A 14,173-nucleotide genomic window follows, 5' to 3' on the forward strand; every position below is an offset into this window, starting at 1 on the left:
TGTGTGTATGGATGCTGGGTTTTCATTTGGAGGGGTTGAACTTGATGGACTTTGTCTTTTTTCAACCCAATTTAACTATGTAACTATGTAAATAACTCAAAAACCAAAAATAATAAAAAATGAAAACCAATTGCAAATTGTCTCCACATCATACTAAAAATGAATTCAAAGGTGAACAACCCCTTTAAAGCATTTTTCAGAAAGAAAACCGAGATAAAAGATAAAATGTTGTCTAATGAAAAGAAAATATAATTCTAGCCAATTTTGCAATCCACATTCATTACACACATTGAATTATTTTAAAATTACTTGTAAATGTAATGTTCGTCTGCCCCCTGTTCTGTACTGCTTTTTCGGACAGCTGAAGAGACGAGCAGGTCACTGTGAAAATGTGAATTTTGACCTGAGATCTGGTTTCTGCCACATTGTGTCGGCAGCCAAATGAAATCAATAAAAATACTTGCACTAAAAATGCGGCTTTGCCTTTTTTTCTAAGGAGCAAACTAGCACCAGGATCAGCAGTACTGACAAATCAAGGGCAGGGTATAAAAATGGTACATTGCAAACATGATAAATTGCAGCAGTTGACCTCTATATAAATGATCTCTAAATGCATTTTCTGGTCCATTTGATGCTGAGGTAGGGCTGCCACCGTTTAAAAACAAACTTAGGTGTGCGCCATGATATTAAGGGGTGGGCCAGTGAAGTGAAAGGGCGGAGCAATAGAGCAAGTGGGCAGAGCACTGACACAAGTTGGCGGGTCAGTTGCAGATTCTTTATAATTGGTCAGAGAAAGCAGTAAAAACTGTGGCAGAGCAAGGCTTCAATTGGTCCAAGACAGTATTACAAATTTACCATATGCAGGTATGGGAGGATCCGTTATCTGGAAACCCGTGATCCAGAAAATTCCTTTTTATCCAAATAATCGAGATTTTTAAAAATGATTTCCTTTTTCTCTGTAATAATAAAACAGAATCTTGTACTTGATCCCAACTAAGATATAATTAATCCTTATTGGAGGCAAAACCAGCCTATTGGGTTTATTTAAAGGAGAACAAAACCCTAAATATGAATATGGCTAAAAATGGCATGTTTTATATAGTGAATTTATTGCACGAGGCTAAAGTTTGAGCTTGTCAATAGCAGCAATGATCCAGGACTTCAAACTTGTCACAGGGGGTCACCATCTTGGAAAGTGTCTGTGACACTCACATGCTCAGTGGGCTCTGATTGGCTGTTGAGAAGCTAAGCTTAGGGCTCGTCACTAATTATCCAGCAGAAAATGAGCTTCCCTGGCTGTAATATAAGCTGATGCTACAGGTTTGCTGATTATTAAATTCTGATGCTAATTGCACTGGTTTCTGTGCTGCCATGTAGTAATTATGTGTATTAATTACTAATCAGCCTTATATTGTGACATTTCTATTCTATGTGTACTGTATATTGTGAGTGGGTCCCTAAGCTCAGTAAGTGACAGCAGCACAGAGCATGTGCAGTGTATCAGCAGAAAAGAAGATGGGGAGCTACTGGGGCATCTTTGGAGACACAGATCTTTACTGCTAAAGGGCTGTGGTTGCCTTGGGCTGGTACAGAAGCACAAAACATCATGTACAACATTGCTAGCTACTTCTTTAGTTACGCTTTAGTTCTCCTTTAATGTTTAAATAATTTTCTAGTAGACTAAAGGAAGGACTCCAGGGATGATTCCGCTGCAAGCCGGCGCACTGCGCAATCGTGTTGCAGTGTTGATGCGACACGACTGTCGGATGCAGATGCTGAATCTGCATCTAACAGTCGCATCGCATCAACACGGCGACATGATCCGACAATAGAATTACTAACCTTATTTCCGTTGCATCCGATGTGACGTATGTGTTTTTGCGCAGTGCAGTGGATAGTCCGTGGAGTCCTGCCATTAAGGTATGAAGATCCAAATTATGAAAGCCCCAGGTCCAGAGCATTCTAGATAACAAGTCCTATACCTGTACACCATTTTAATCAAATAATTAAAATTTTAAATTACATGTAAAAACAGTACCTTATACTTGATCCCAACTAGGATATAACAAATGCTTATTGGATACAAAAGAATCCTATAAGGTTTAATTAATGTTTAGAATATTATTTAATGGACCCAAATTACAGAAAGACCCCATATCCAGAAAACCCCAGGTCCTGAGCATTCTGCGTAGCAGGTCCCATACCTCTATTAGAATACCGCTGTTAGTATGTCAGTAGACCGTCTACTCATATGTGTAAGTGACTGTTCTTTTTAAGAGGAGCGATGTATTCTGATTCGGGTTATTTTTTCTCTTAATTAGCCAGATTTGTTGCATTAAAGACAAACAAGGCAAACAGAGCATGTCTTTCTTCGTTAGAGTCCAAGCACTTCATTTCCCTGCACTGAGCAATAGCTGTACATCTAAGGGCACTTTGGTGCTGTATAAATCCAGCCGAGATTTCCTTGGTGACTCTCAATGTCTGTCCTTTTCTAATCAGAGATTGTAAGCGCCGGTGAAAGAGGAAATGATGTGTATGGGCTCATAATAAAGCTCATAATAAAGCTCATAATAAAGCACAGGAGAGAGGAGTCTGTAGTGAGTTTCCCAAGTCCAATGTCAGAAAGTTACAACTGAGCAGGACAGAAAAAAGGGGCATCCCAACTCCCAAGTCATTATTTTGTTGGCCCTTTACTACCCGTTGGTGCCACAGGATTTTCTTGACATTGTTGGAATCTATGACCCTTATTTTATATGATTTTAGCAGAACATGGTAAATGGAGCGCCTCTAAACAGAGCCAAATAAACAGCACCAACCTGCGCTTCCATTCAACCCGTAGAAAATAAATATAGTGAGCAGTGTAAAGTCTGCGAATGTTGATCTGTTTGTCGTCCAAGACAGAACCAACTTAACACTACGGGGCACCTATTGTAGGTAGGGTTGCCACCCGGCCGGTATTTGTAACTGCCGGTAAATTTGAAATACCCTTAAAAAGACCCCCTCGGCCCGCCCCCAGTCCCCAGTAAACGTACCTTTTCTTTTGCCTCTTCTAGCGTCTGTGGCGTGGCCCCGCCCCTTTTGACGTCACACCGCCCCTTTTGACATCACGTCCCGCCCCTTTGAGGCCCCACCCCAGCAGCCGGTAATTTTTTTTATAAAAGGTGGCAACCCTAATTGTAGGTGATTAGGTTGTGGTTGTGACCAGTTAGCCAGAGAGGAAGCTAAAGGAAACAAAGCACGTTTTATGTTTCTGTTAATTCTGTTAAAGGGGACCTGTCACCCTAAGAAATAATTCCAAATCATTTTTTATCATGTTAGTTGAGCAAATTAAAACTTACTTACACTATATTTATTATTTAAATTTTGTTTCTTTCAGTTCTTGGAATTACACAATTGCAGCAAGCAGGCAGGAGCCATTATGTAGACACTGTTATTAAGACAAATTGTGTATCACCCCCAAAATCTTGTGTAGATGCCCGAATGGGGGACTTAATGCCCATACACATTGCACTACACAATTATAGAATGTGAGGAGAGAGAGGGAATGTGGGGAGAGCAGAGACATCTAGGGAGTGCTGAATGGAAAGTGAAAGTAATTGTCTGCCCCGCCTCTATGCATAGAGGCGGGGCAGGTAATATTTGATTGACAGCTCAGATATTTAAACACATTTATAACAGGTATGAATGCTTTAATAAAAAAAAAAATTGGGTTCCATGTTTAATTTGCAAAGGACTTTCATTATACAGATTTTTATGTGTAGGTGCAGGTCCACTTTAAATGTGAAGGAAAAAATTATCCAATGATTTAACATGTGTAGCTTGTAGGAAACCTTGAAAGCACCAGGCACTCCTGCAAAAACCTTCGGAGGGGCCCATCACAAACAATGTCTCCTCCCACCACATTTGCTACCAACTTGTGCCGCGTCTCTAGTTTAAAGGGTAGGTTTACCTAAAAGTACATTAGTAGAATGTCTGATTCTAATTAACTTTTCAATTGACCTTCATTTTTTCATTTTTTTTATAGTTTTTGAAATATTGGCCTTCTTCTGACTTTTTCCAGCTTTCAAATGGGGGTCACTGACCCCGTCTAAAAAAACGAATGCTCTGTAAGGCTACACATCTATTGTTATTGCTCATTTTTATTACTCATCTTTCTATTCAGACCTCCCCTATTCATATTCCAGTCTCTTATTCAAATCAATGCATGGTTGCTAGGGTAATTTAGCCCTTGGCAACCAGATGGCTGAAACTGCAAACTGGAGAGCTGCTGAATAAAAAGCTAAATAACTCAAAAAAACAAATAATATATATAATAATAATAATATAATAATAGTAATAATATATAACCTATGTACATATCCAGTTGTTATATCAATGTCAGGCGTTTAGTGAGTCTCCATTGTGCCTTACACTGTACACATGCCAGGATAAAAACGGGCAACTGATAAACACGTCAGACACGTCAGTGTGGCCAAATGAGGCAAATGTCAATCATAACGTCACTTTAATGAGTCCTTTTGTTTTTGTGCCTCAGTATCACTTTAATTGGCTTGAGAATGTTTAATTGCTAGGAGCATACAATAGAGAATACAGATTGGGTTTATCGGGGGGTGGGGTGGGAAACGTCTTCTCTTACAGACACACAGGGGCACATTTACTAAACTCGAGTGAAGGAATACAATAAAAAATACTTTGAATTTCGAAGTTTTTTTTGGCTACTTCGACCATCGAATTGGCTACTTCGACTACGACTTCAACGGAGTTTAGTAAATAAACCCCTATGTGTTTGCTCCTTGCTGTTCTGAGAACCAGTGCATTTTTCCTTCCCAGGGCTGGAACTAGGGGCAGGCAGACTAGGCATGTGGGGGGCACTAGGCACGTACATCTTCTATCACCTACCCAGGTCTAGTCCAGGACATTTCTAAGCAGTTTTTCAATTGGTCTTCATTATTTATTTATTTTTATTATTTGACTCTTTCCAGCTTTCAAATGGGGGTCACTGACCCCAGTTAAAAAAAACAAACAAATGCTCTGTAAACAAATGATCTTTCTATTCAGACCCTCTCCTATTCATAGTCCAGTCTCTTATTTAAAGCAATGCATGGTTGCTAGGGTAAATTAGACGCTAGCAACCAGATAGATGAAATTGCAAACTGGAGAGCTGCTGAATAAAAAGTTAAATAACTGAAAAGCCACAAACAATAAAAAAGAAGAAAACCAATAGCAAACTGTCTCAGAATATCACATACCCCCAACGTTCAAAAAGAGGGACAAAACTTTTGACCACACCCATTTTATGACCACCCCCCCCAATTACCATGTCCATTTTACAAAATTTGGCAGGTTATGAACGTTTGAACAATTTTCTGGGAGTTTTAGTGCAATGTTTTATGTGTTATTACAGTTTTGCTAATGAAGGTGAATTGCCCTTTAAGCTGTTCTCCCAAGAGACTTGCTTATCTTAAATAGTTACAATTGTAGGTTTTGCTTATTTTAAACTGTTACAAAAGTGCATCTGCTGAGTGTTCTGGGCTCTCCACCAAAAAGCCTCTTATTTTAATTAAAGGGGTGGTTCACCTTTAAGGTAACTTTTATTATGTTATAGAATGACCAGTTCTAAGCAATTTTTCAATTGGTTTTCATAATTTATTTTTTTATAGCTTTATAGTTATTTGTCTTTTTCTTCTAATTCTTTGCAGCTTTCACATGGGCGTCGCTGACCCCCTTCTAAAAAAACAAATGCTCTGTAAGGCTACAAATGTATTTTTATTGTTCCTTTTTATTACTGATCCTTCTATTCAGGCCTCTCCTATTCATATTCTAGTCTCTTTTTCAAATCAATGCATGGTTGCTAGGGGAATTCAGGCCCTAGTTACCAGATTGTGAAAAAAGCTAAATAACTCAAAAACCTTCAATAATAAAAACAGAAAAGCAATTGCAAATTGTCTCAGAATATGACTCGCTACATCATACTAACAGTTATCTCAAAGGTGAACGACCCCTTTAAGTTTCGGAAACATCGGTGCAGGAGTTCATCGAGTAACTCGGGACATTTCATTAAGATACCCGGGACTGTGGGCTGAGCTGTCAAAATCGGGGCACTTCAGAGGTATGGAATTTCACTCTCTACATCATACTATGGGGCAGATTCATTAACCTGAAAATTCGTCACACTTTGCCAGGCGAAAATTCACCTGGACAACGATAATTCATTAAAATGCGAAGTTGCATCCAGGGCGCTGAATGATGGAGATGTTTCTCTAGCGTTAATTCAGCAAGCAAAGCGGAGTTGCGCTAGCGTTGCCTAATTTGCATACAGCGGGAAGTTAAAGTTGAATGGACGTATATGTATATGTCCAAGCGCAGGAAACCTTAATAAAATAAAGTTGTTATATTGCCCTACACATGAGCCCAGTGTATAGTTTATGTGCCATATGTTAGGAAATGTAGGGGGGAAGCCGGGTACCCCAAAAAAGTTTTACGATCTTTTGCAGCCCATCACCCTGAAAAACTGAAAAGTCACCAGCGTTTTTTGGGACTTTTTATTGAGGAACTCCTATCTACTCTATTGCACTTCTCCTGGTCTGAAGTGGTGAAGGCAAATCTGGCGCAAGAGGTAACGTTCAGTAAAATCCACAGTGGATAAAAAAATCTTAGTGAATTAGCATAGTTACGTCCATTGGCCAGACCAAAAATTCGACTGCGAGTGTGAAGTAGTCTATCTCCTTCGCTAGCGAATTTATGCCAGTGCCCGTTAGTAAATCAGTGAAGTACCGTAATGACGTCACGCTGGCGAATTTTCTGCAGCGTTAGTCACTTCGCCCTTTTTAAATTTGCCCCTAAAAATTAACTCAAAGGCGAACAACCCCTTTAACACCCACTCTGACAATGTTAGCCTCAAACTGCACCCGCCGAAAAGGTGAACAAGGGGGTCGTGGGCCCAGGATTGACCCTGATGTTATTGACTGAAGACGGGCAGAAGGCTGGAAGCCAAAGAAAGTTTGATAATACATAAGCATCTTCTTCTAGGACTATAATCCTGTATATGGGGCCCTCCAGTTCATTGTTTCACTAGTGTCATGGTATTAAGCAAATTTCCATCACAGGCTCTTAATGGATACACTGGAAAACTGATATGGGAAAGAAACCCCTGCAGGAATGTAAAAGAATCCTTCTATTTCTGTAGCTCTGACTGATGTCTTGTCTCACCTCTCCATTAACAGCTGGGATATTGATTAATCAACCAAACAGCTTTTTTTTAATTTCACATGATTTCATTTCCTTGAACTATTACGCAGGAAAATGTTAAGTCAATATTTGGTTAGAAAATATCTCAAGTGTCAAGGATATAATGTAATATTTCCCCAGATTCTCGTGAGATTTGTAATCCGTTCCCGTGTTTCTGTCTTCTCCCAGGCTCATTAGATTCCTGTACATTGCGGGAGGCATCGATTATCACTCGTGCTGTGCTGCCCTCTAGTGTTTCTTATAAGATCTTACACTGAGATGTAAAAATGGCCACAAAGTTGCTGTTAAATTTAGAATTTTAAAATTGTATTGGAAGTGTTAGAAATGTTAGAATGTTGAGGGTCTCATCTGTGGGAGGAAAACAAAATATTACACGAATCACAAAGGCTCAGAATCAGGTCCTTCAGCCATTGATGAACTACATATCCCAGGATCCCTACTGACAGCTGAAGACTCCATTGTTCTTCATTATAACACACAAGCTATCCAGCCCTGATGCAGCTCCTACAAATATCCACTGTACATACTTCTACATGTCAGACAAGTCTCTGGTACGTCCATTCTGCCGTCATCCATATGTCAGACAAGTATAGTGATATACTGTAGCCACAGAAGTTATACAGATTGATCTGCTGAGGTTTCTCAAAGGTTATTGATCTGGTCATATCTGGAAATACAGGGTATACAATTAGGTCCGTAAATATTTGGACAGAGACAACTTTTTTTCTAGTTTTGGTTCTGTACATTACCACAATGGATTTTAAATGAAACAACTCAGAAGCAGTTGAACTTTCAGCTTTAATTTAGTGGGTTGAAAAAAAAAGATTGCATAAAAATGTGAGGAACTAAAGCCTTTTTTTTTTAACACATTCACTTCATTTCATTGGCTCAAAAGTAATCAGACAAATTAAAAAACTGAAAATAAAATGTTCATTTCGAATGCTTGGTTGAAAACCCTTTGCTGGCAATGACAGCCTGAAGTGTTGAACTCATGGACATCACCAGATTCTGGGTTTCCTCCTGTTTAATGCTCTGCCAGGCCTTTACTGCAGCGGCTTTCACTTGCTGTTTGTTTGTGGCCTTTCTGTCTGAAGTTTAGTCTTCAACAAGTGAAATGCAGCTCAATTGAGTTCAGATCAGGTGACTGACTTGGCCATTCAAGAATATTCCACTTCTTTGCTTTAATAAACTCCTGGGTTGCTTTGGCTCTATGTTTTGGGTCATTATGAAACGCCTCCCAATCAATGTGACTGCATTTAGCTGGATTTGAGCAGACAGTGTCTCTGGAAATCTCAGAATTAATTCTTGTGCTTCTGTCCTGTGTCACATGATGGATAAACACTAGTGTCCCAGTGCCACTGGCAGCCATGCAGCCCAAGCCATCACACTGCCTCCCAAATGTTTTATTCATCATGTGCTATGCTTTGGATCATGAGCTGTTCCACACCTTTTCCATACTTTTCTACTTCTCATACTTTCATCTGTCCAAAGAATGTTTTTCCAGAACTGTGCTGGCTTTTTTAGATGTTTTTTTCATCTAGCCTTTCTATTCTTGATGCTTATGAGTGGCTTGTACCTTGCAGTGCTCCCTCTGTATTTACTTTCATGCTGTCTTCTCTTTATGGTAGACTTGGATATGGAGACTCTTCCTCCTGGAGAGTGTTGTTCGCTTGTTTGGCTGTTGTGAAGGGATTTCTCTTCACTATGGAAATGATTCTGAGATCATCCACCACTGTTGTCTTCCGTGGACGTCCAGGTCTTTTTGCGTTGCTGAGTTCACCAGTGATTTCTTTCTTTCTCAGGATGTACCAAACTGTAGATTTTGCCACTCCTAATATTGTAGCAATTTCTCAGATGGGTTTTTTCTGTTTTTGCAGCTTAAGGATGGCTTGTTTCACCTGCATGGAGAGCTCCTTGTCCGCATGTTGTCTGTTCACAGCAAAATCTTCCACATACAAGCACCCCCCCCCCTCAAATCAACTCCAGGGCTTTTATTGATAATGACATAAAGAAGGAATTGCCCACACCTGCCCATAAAATAGCCTTTGAGTCAATTGTCCAATTACTTTTGAGCCCCTGAAATGAAGTGATTGTGTTAAAAAAAAGGCTTTAGTTCCTCACATTTTTATGCAATCTTTTTGTTCAACCCACTGAATTAAAGCTGCAAGTCTGCAGGTCAACTGCATCTGAGTTGTTTTATTTAAAATTCATTGTGGTAATGTACAGAACCAAAATTAGAAAAAAGTTGTCTCTCTCTAAATACTTACGGACCTAACTGTATCTGTGAAATATTTGTATACTATAGTGTGTGACTCCTCATAGATGATACCAAGAATGGTTGACTGGTGGTCTCCCCTGGATGAACCCAAGAGGAGCAGAGTGTGTGACTCCCCTGGATGATCCCACAAATGGCTAACAGTGGGACTCCCCTGGAAGAACCGAAGAAGAATGTGGGACATCCCTGGATGATTACAAGAATGGTTGACTGAAGGACATCCCTGGTAGAACCTGAAGAGGAGTAGAATGTGGGACATCCCTGGAAAATTCTAAGAATACTCTTCAGTAAGAACTGAAGACAAGTAGAGTGTGGGACAGCCCTGGATGATTATATGAATTGCTAACTGAGGTAAGCCCCTGGAGGAACACAAGAAGAGTATATTGTGGCACATCCCCGGAAGATTACAAAAATGGTTGACTGAGGTTCTCTCCTGGAAGAACCCAAGAAGAGTAGAGCAGAGTCATCTTCTTCCTGCCTCTTCTACAGTATATTCAAATTTCCCAGGGCAGACGCATGCTCGGTAGAATGAAATAGTCGGCTTTTTAGTTGTTCGGCTTTTTGCACTACTCCATATGAAGAAGAAGCCAGAAGCTGATTGTTGCATGGTGCTCGCTGGAAGAATCCCAGGCCGGTGCAGTTTTCTGCTGATAGGAGCACTGGTCCGGGGTTTCAGATAAGTAGATACAAATACTTGGTGGTGCCTAACATTTGGCCCCCCCAGGCCTTTCATTCTCCTTTAATACTTAGACCAATAAAATCTATGCCAATACAATCATATTACTCGATATCTAGTAGTGCCAATTTAATTTTTTCTTCAAAGATGTAGTTCACATTTTTTGTATGTTATAGAATGTCCAGTTCTAAGCAACTTTTCAATTTGGTCTTCATTATTTTTTATAGTTTTTGAATTATTTGCCTTCTTCTTCTGACTCTTCAGTTTCCATCTAAAAAACAAATGCTCTGTAAGGCTACAAATGTATTGTTATTGTTACTTGCTATTACATCATCTTTCTGTTCAGTCCTCTCCTATTCATAGTCCAGTCTCTTATTCAAATCAGTGGATGGTGGCTAGGGTTAATTGGACCCTAGCAACCATATTGCTGAAATTGCAAACTGAAGAGATGCTAAATGAAAAGCAACTGCAGTTGTCTCAGAATGGTGCTCTCCACATCACACTAAGGGGCACATTTACTTAGCTCAAGTGAAGGAATAGAATAAAAAAATACTTCGAATTTCGAAGTATTTTTTTGGCTACTTCGACCATCGAATTGGCTACTTCGACCTTCGACTACGACTTTGAATCGAACGATTCGAACTAAAAATCGTTTGACTATTCGACCATTCGATAGTCGAAGTACTGTCTCTTTAAAAAATTCTTCAACCCCCTACTTCGCCACCTAAAACCTACCGAGCACCAATGTTAGCCTATGGGGAAGGTCCCCATAGGCTTTCTAGCCAATTTCTGATCGAAGGAAAATCGTTCGATCGATGGATTAAAATCCTTAGAATCGTTCTATCGTTTAGCGAATATCGCTAAATCCTTCGACTTCGATATACGAAGTCGAAGGATTTAACTTAGACGGCCGAATATCGAGGGTTAATTAACCGTTGATATTCGACCCTAAGTAAATGTGCTCCTAAAAGTTAATTAAAAGGTGAGTAACTCCTTTAAGGAAGAGGGCTTAGGGGTGCCAAAAGTATGGAACCAGTTATTGTATTCTCTTACCTGATACTCCGGCATGGTGCACCTGTTAGTAGAAAACTGCACCGGTCCTGGATTTTTCCAGCGTTCAGTAAGAAACTTTTGGCACCACGCCATAGTGATTGTGACGTTCTTTCTCTTTTAAAAATTGCAAAAATGTGGACATTCAAGTTAAGGTTTATTTTCAGTCCAGTATTTGGCTGAATCTGGCTCACTGCTATTATTCTCCTCTAAATATTGCCATTGACATTGGAGCAATGCAAAGACAAAACGATATAGTGTCCCTGAACATGAGCAAAAGGGGCTAAAATGTAAAGGAATAAAAGAAACAAATGAGGTTGTGCTGAGAATTCTTACTCTAAAACCATACGGAGAGCCATGCTCTACAGCCAGGTATTTGATGTTAGGTGCTGACTGTGAAATAGGTGTATTCCAATTCATTTCTCTCAGCAGATGGAGCCTGGAGATACCATTATAATAGCACATACACAATACACTGTGTGACTTGGGGGTGCAAGGAACATAACTTCCCGGCACAGATACACGTGCCAAGTACATCCGAGCTCTCGGAGAGTAAGTCGTTTAGCGAGTCGATTTCAAGGAACAATAAGAGTAGTCAGGCATCGCTTTCCATTCTGATACCAAATAATAAACACAGTTGGAATCTAAAGGACCTACAGGGATATCTCACTGAGCTCATTTTCCTCAACTTTTTTTTTTTTAATGTATTTTACTAATTACTAAACATCCGACTGCACGTGTGGGTTTACTTGCCGTGTTATTGAGGAATTAGCAAAAATATCCTAGGAATTGTATGAACTGTATGCTTCTTTATCTTCTAAAGAATCGGTTCAAATGTTATGGAGAAAGATTAAATATAATTACTGGCTTGTTTCCCTACTTGGTTTGTACATTACATTGTGCTCATATACGTATGTGTGTATATTGTGAGATCATTGTGTGGAAATTATTATATTTATGCTCTTGTCTAATTAATTGCGTTTTAATAAAAGTAAATATCACTTTAACCTCTATTTTGATGTTGTATGTGTATTTATTACATATAGGAGCCACCATGATGATTTACCACATGGAAGGACATTGTGTAGGGCACTTAAATGCCCAAGTAGGATTAGCCAGATATTCTACTAAAGGATCCCACACTACAGAGTTGTCCTCCTAAGATGGGCAATATATAAAGGAATAGTGATGTGCGGGTTGACCCGAAACTAGTGATGGGCCAATCTATCCTGTTTCGCAAAACTCCGGGAAATTTAAAAAACGGCAAAAAATTTGCAAAAAGTCAATGGGAGTCAAAATAATTTTTGTCACAATTATGACACGAACGACAATTTTTTTACTTGTGACTTTTTTGTCTAAATGCATTGAAGTCAATAGATGGACGAATTGATACACAACAATTTTTATGCATGTGCCAATTTTAACGCACAACAATTTTTTTTTTTCGCTGCAAATTTTCCACCGCGAATTTTCGCTGCCGTTTCAGGAAAACATTCACGGGCGGAGAAATGCATAAATTTGTTGCAAATTCATGAATTCACCCATCACTACCCAAAACCCATGTTTGACCCCTGGTTGGAGCAGGTTTGGGTTGAAATTTGGCCAACCATTGTGGGTTAGGGTTGGGCCAAACTGGAGAAGTACACTCGTCCCAAAGATTGTGTATCTGGGAGCCAGAGGCGCGCACAGAAGTAGCGTACAGAGTGGAAAGACCCAGGTAGTGAAGGTCCTACAATGGCAACATTTGGGTTTGGTTGCAGGTTAAGGTTTGCAAGTTAGGGTCGGGTACTGGTTGAGTTGAGTCTCATAGACAGGGAAAGTGAAGGAACTGCAGACTTTATTTCAGGCAAGGAGTGAATAGACTTACGCATATCGTGCATGCAGGCACTTAATCATAGGCTTGATAAAAAAGATATTGGGGCAAATTCACTAAAGGGCAAATTTTCGCCAGTGAACGATCCACCACACTTCACTCCAGTTCGCCAGGACTCAGAGCAAATTCATTACCATTACAGTAATTCACTAAAATGCGAAGTTGCGTCTCAGCAGCCGAACAGTGGCGAGGTTTCGCTAGCATTAGCGCGACTATTTCATAGCGATCTTTCACTAGCGGCCAATTCTGCCAAGCAAAACTTCGTTAGTACTCCTACGCTTAGGTCAATGTGAATAGGACAGGTACATGTAGGTCGTATATATATGTCTTTATTAGAGAAGTTGGTGCAAATGCTTGAAGTGCCACTTATTATTACACATGTCCAAAGAAGCAAAATAAAGCCAAAAGAGATCCTCTCATGTCCTAGACATGAGCCTTCCCTAAAACAAATGCGGCGTGTCCCTCAAATGGTTGGAAAAAATGTTAACACAAAAATCTTTAATAGTTACAACTTTTGAAGGCAATCCTGCTTTAAAAAAATTAAAAAAACGCCAGGGTTTTTTTTTAGAACTTTTATCACTTTTCAGCTTACAGGATATGATGTCACTGACATAAGATTGAGGAGGATGTCGCTTCATCTTATCCGTTCGCCAGGTCTAAGCTGGGGAAGGAAACTCTGACGAGACAAATAACGTTCTGTAAAGTTCCCACTTAAGGGCTCTTACAGACGAGCGTTTTTACCTGCGCTCCCCTTCGTTCCGTTTTTCTGCGTTCAGCCGCAGGGGAGCGCAGGAATAGACGCATTACATTTTTTTCAATGGGGCTGTACTCACACAGGCGCATGTAGGCGCCGAACGCAGGAAAAATGCTGCATGTTGTGTCTCAACCTGCGTTCGGCGCCTACACGCGCCTGTGTGAGTACAGCCCCATTGGAAAAAATGTTATGCGTCTATTCCTGCGCTCCCCTGCGGCTGAACGCTGAAAAACGGAACGCAGGGGAGCGCAGGTAAAAACGCTCGTCTATAAGAGCCCTAAAGAAGAAGGAAAGTCG

The sequence above is a fragment of the Xenopus laevis genome, chromosome 1L, assembly GCF_017654675.1.
Source record: "Xenopus laevis strain J_2021 chromosome 1L, Xenopus_laevis_v10.1, whole genome shotgun sequence".
NCBI classification, from domain to species: domain Eukaryota; kingdom Metazoa; phylum Chordata; class Amphibia; order Anura; family Pipidae; genus Xenopus; species Xenopus laevis.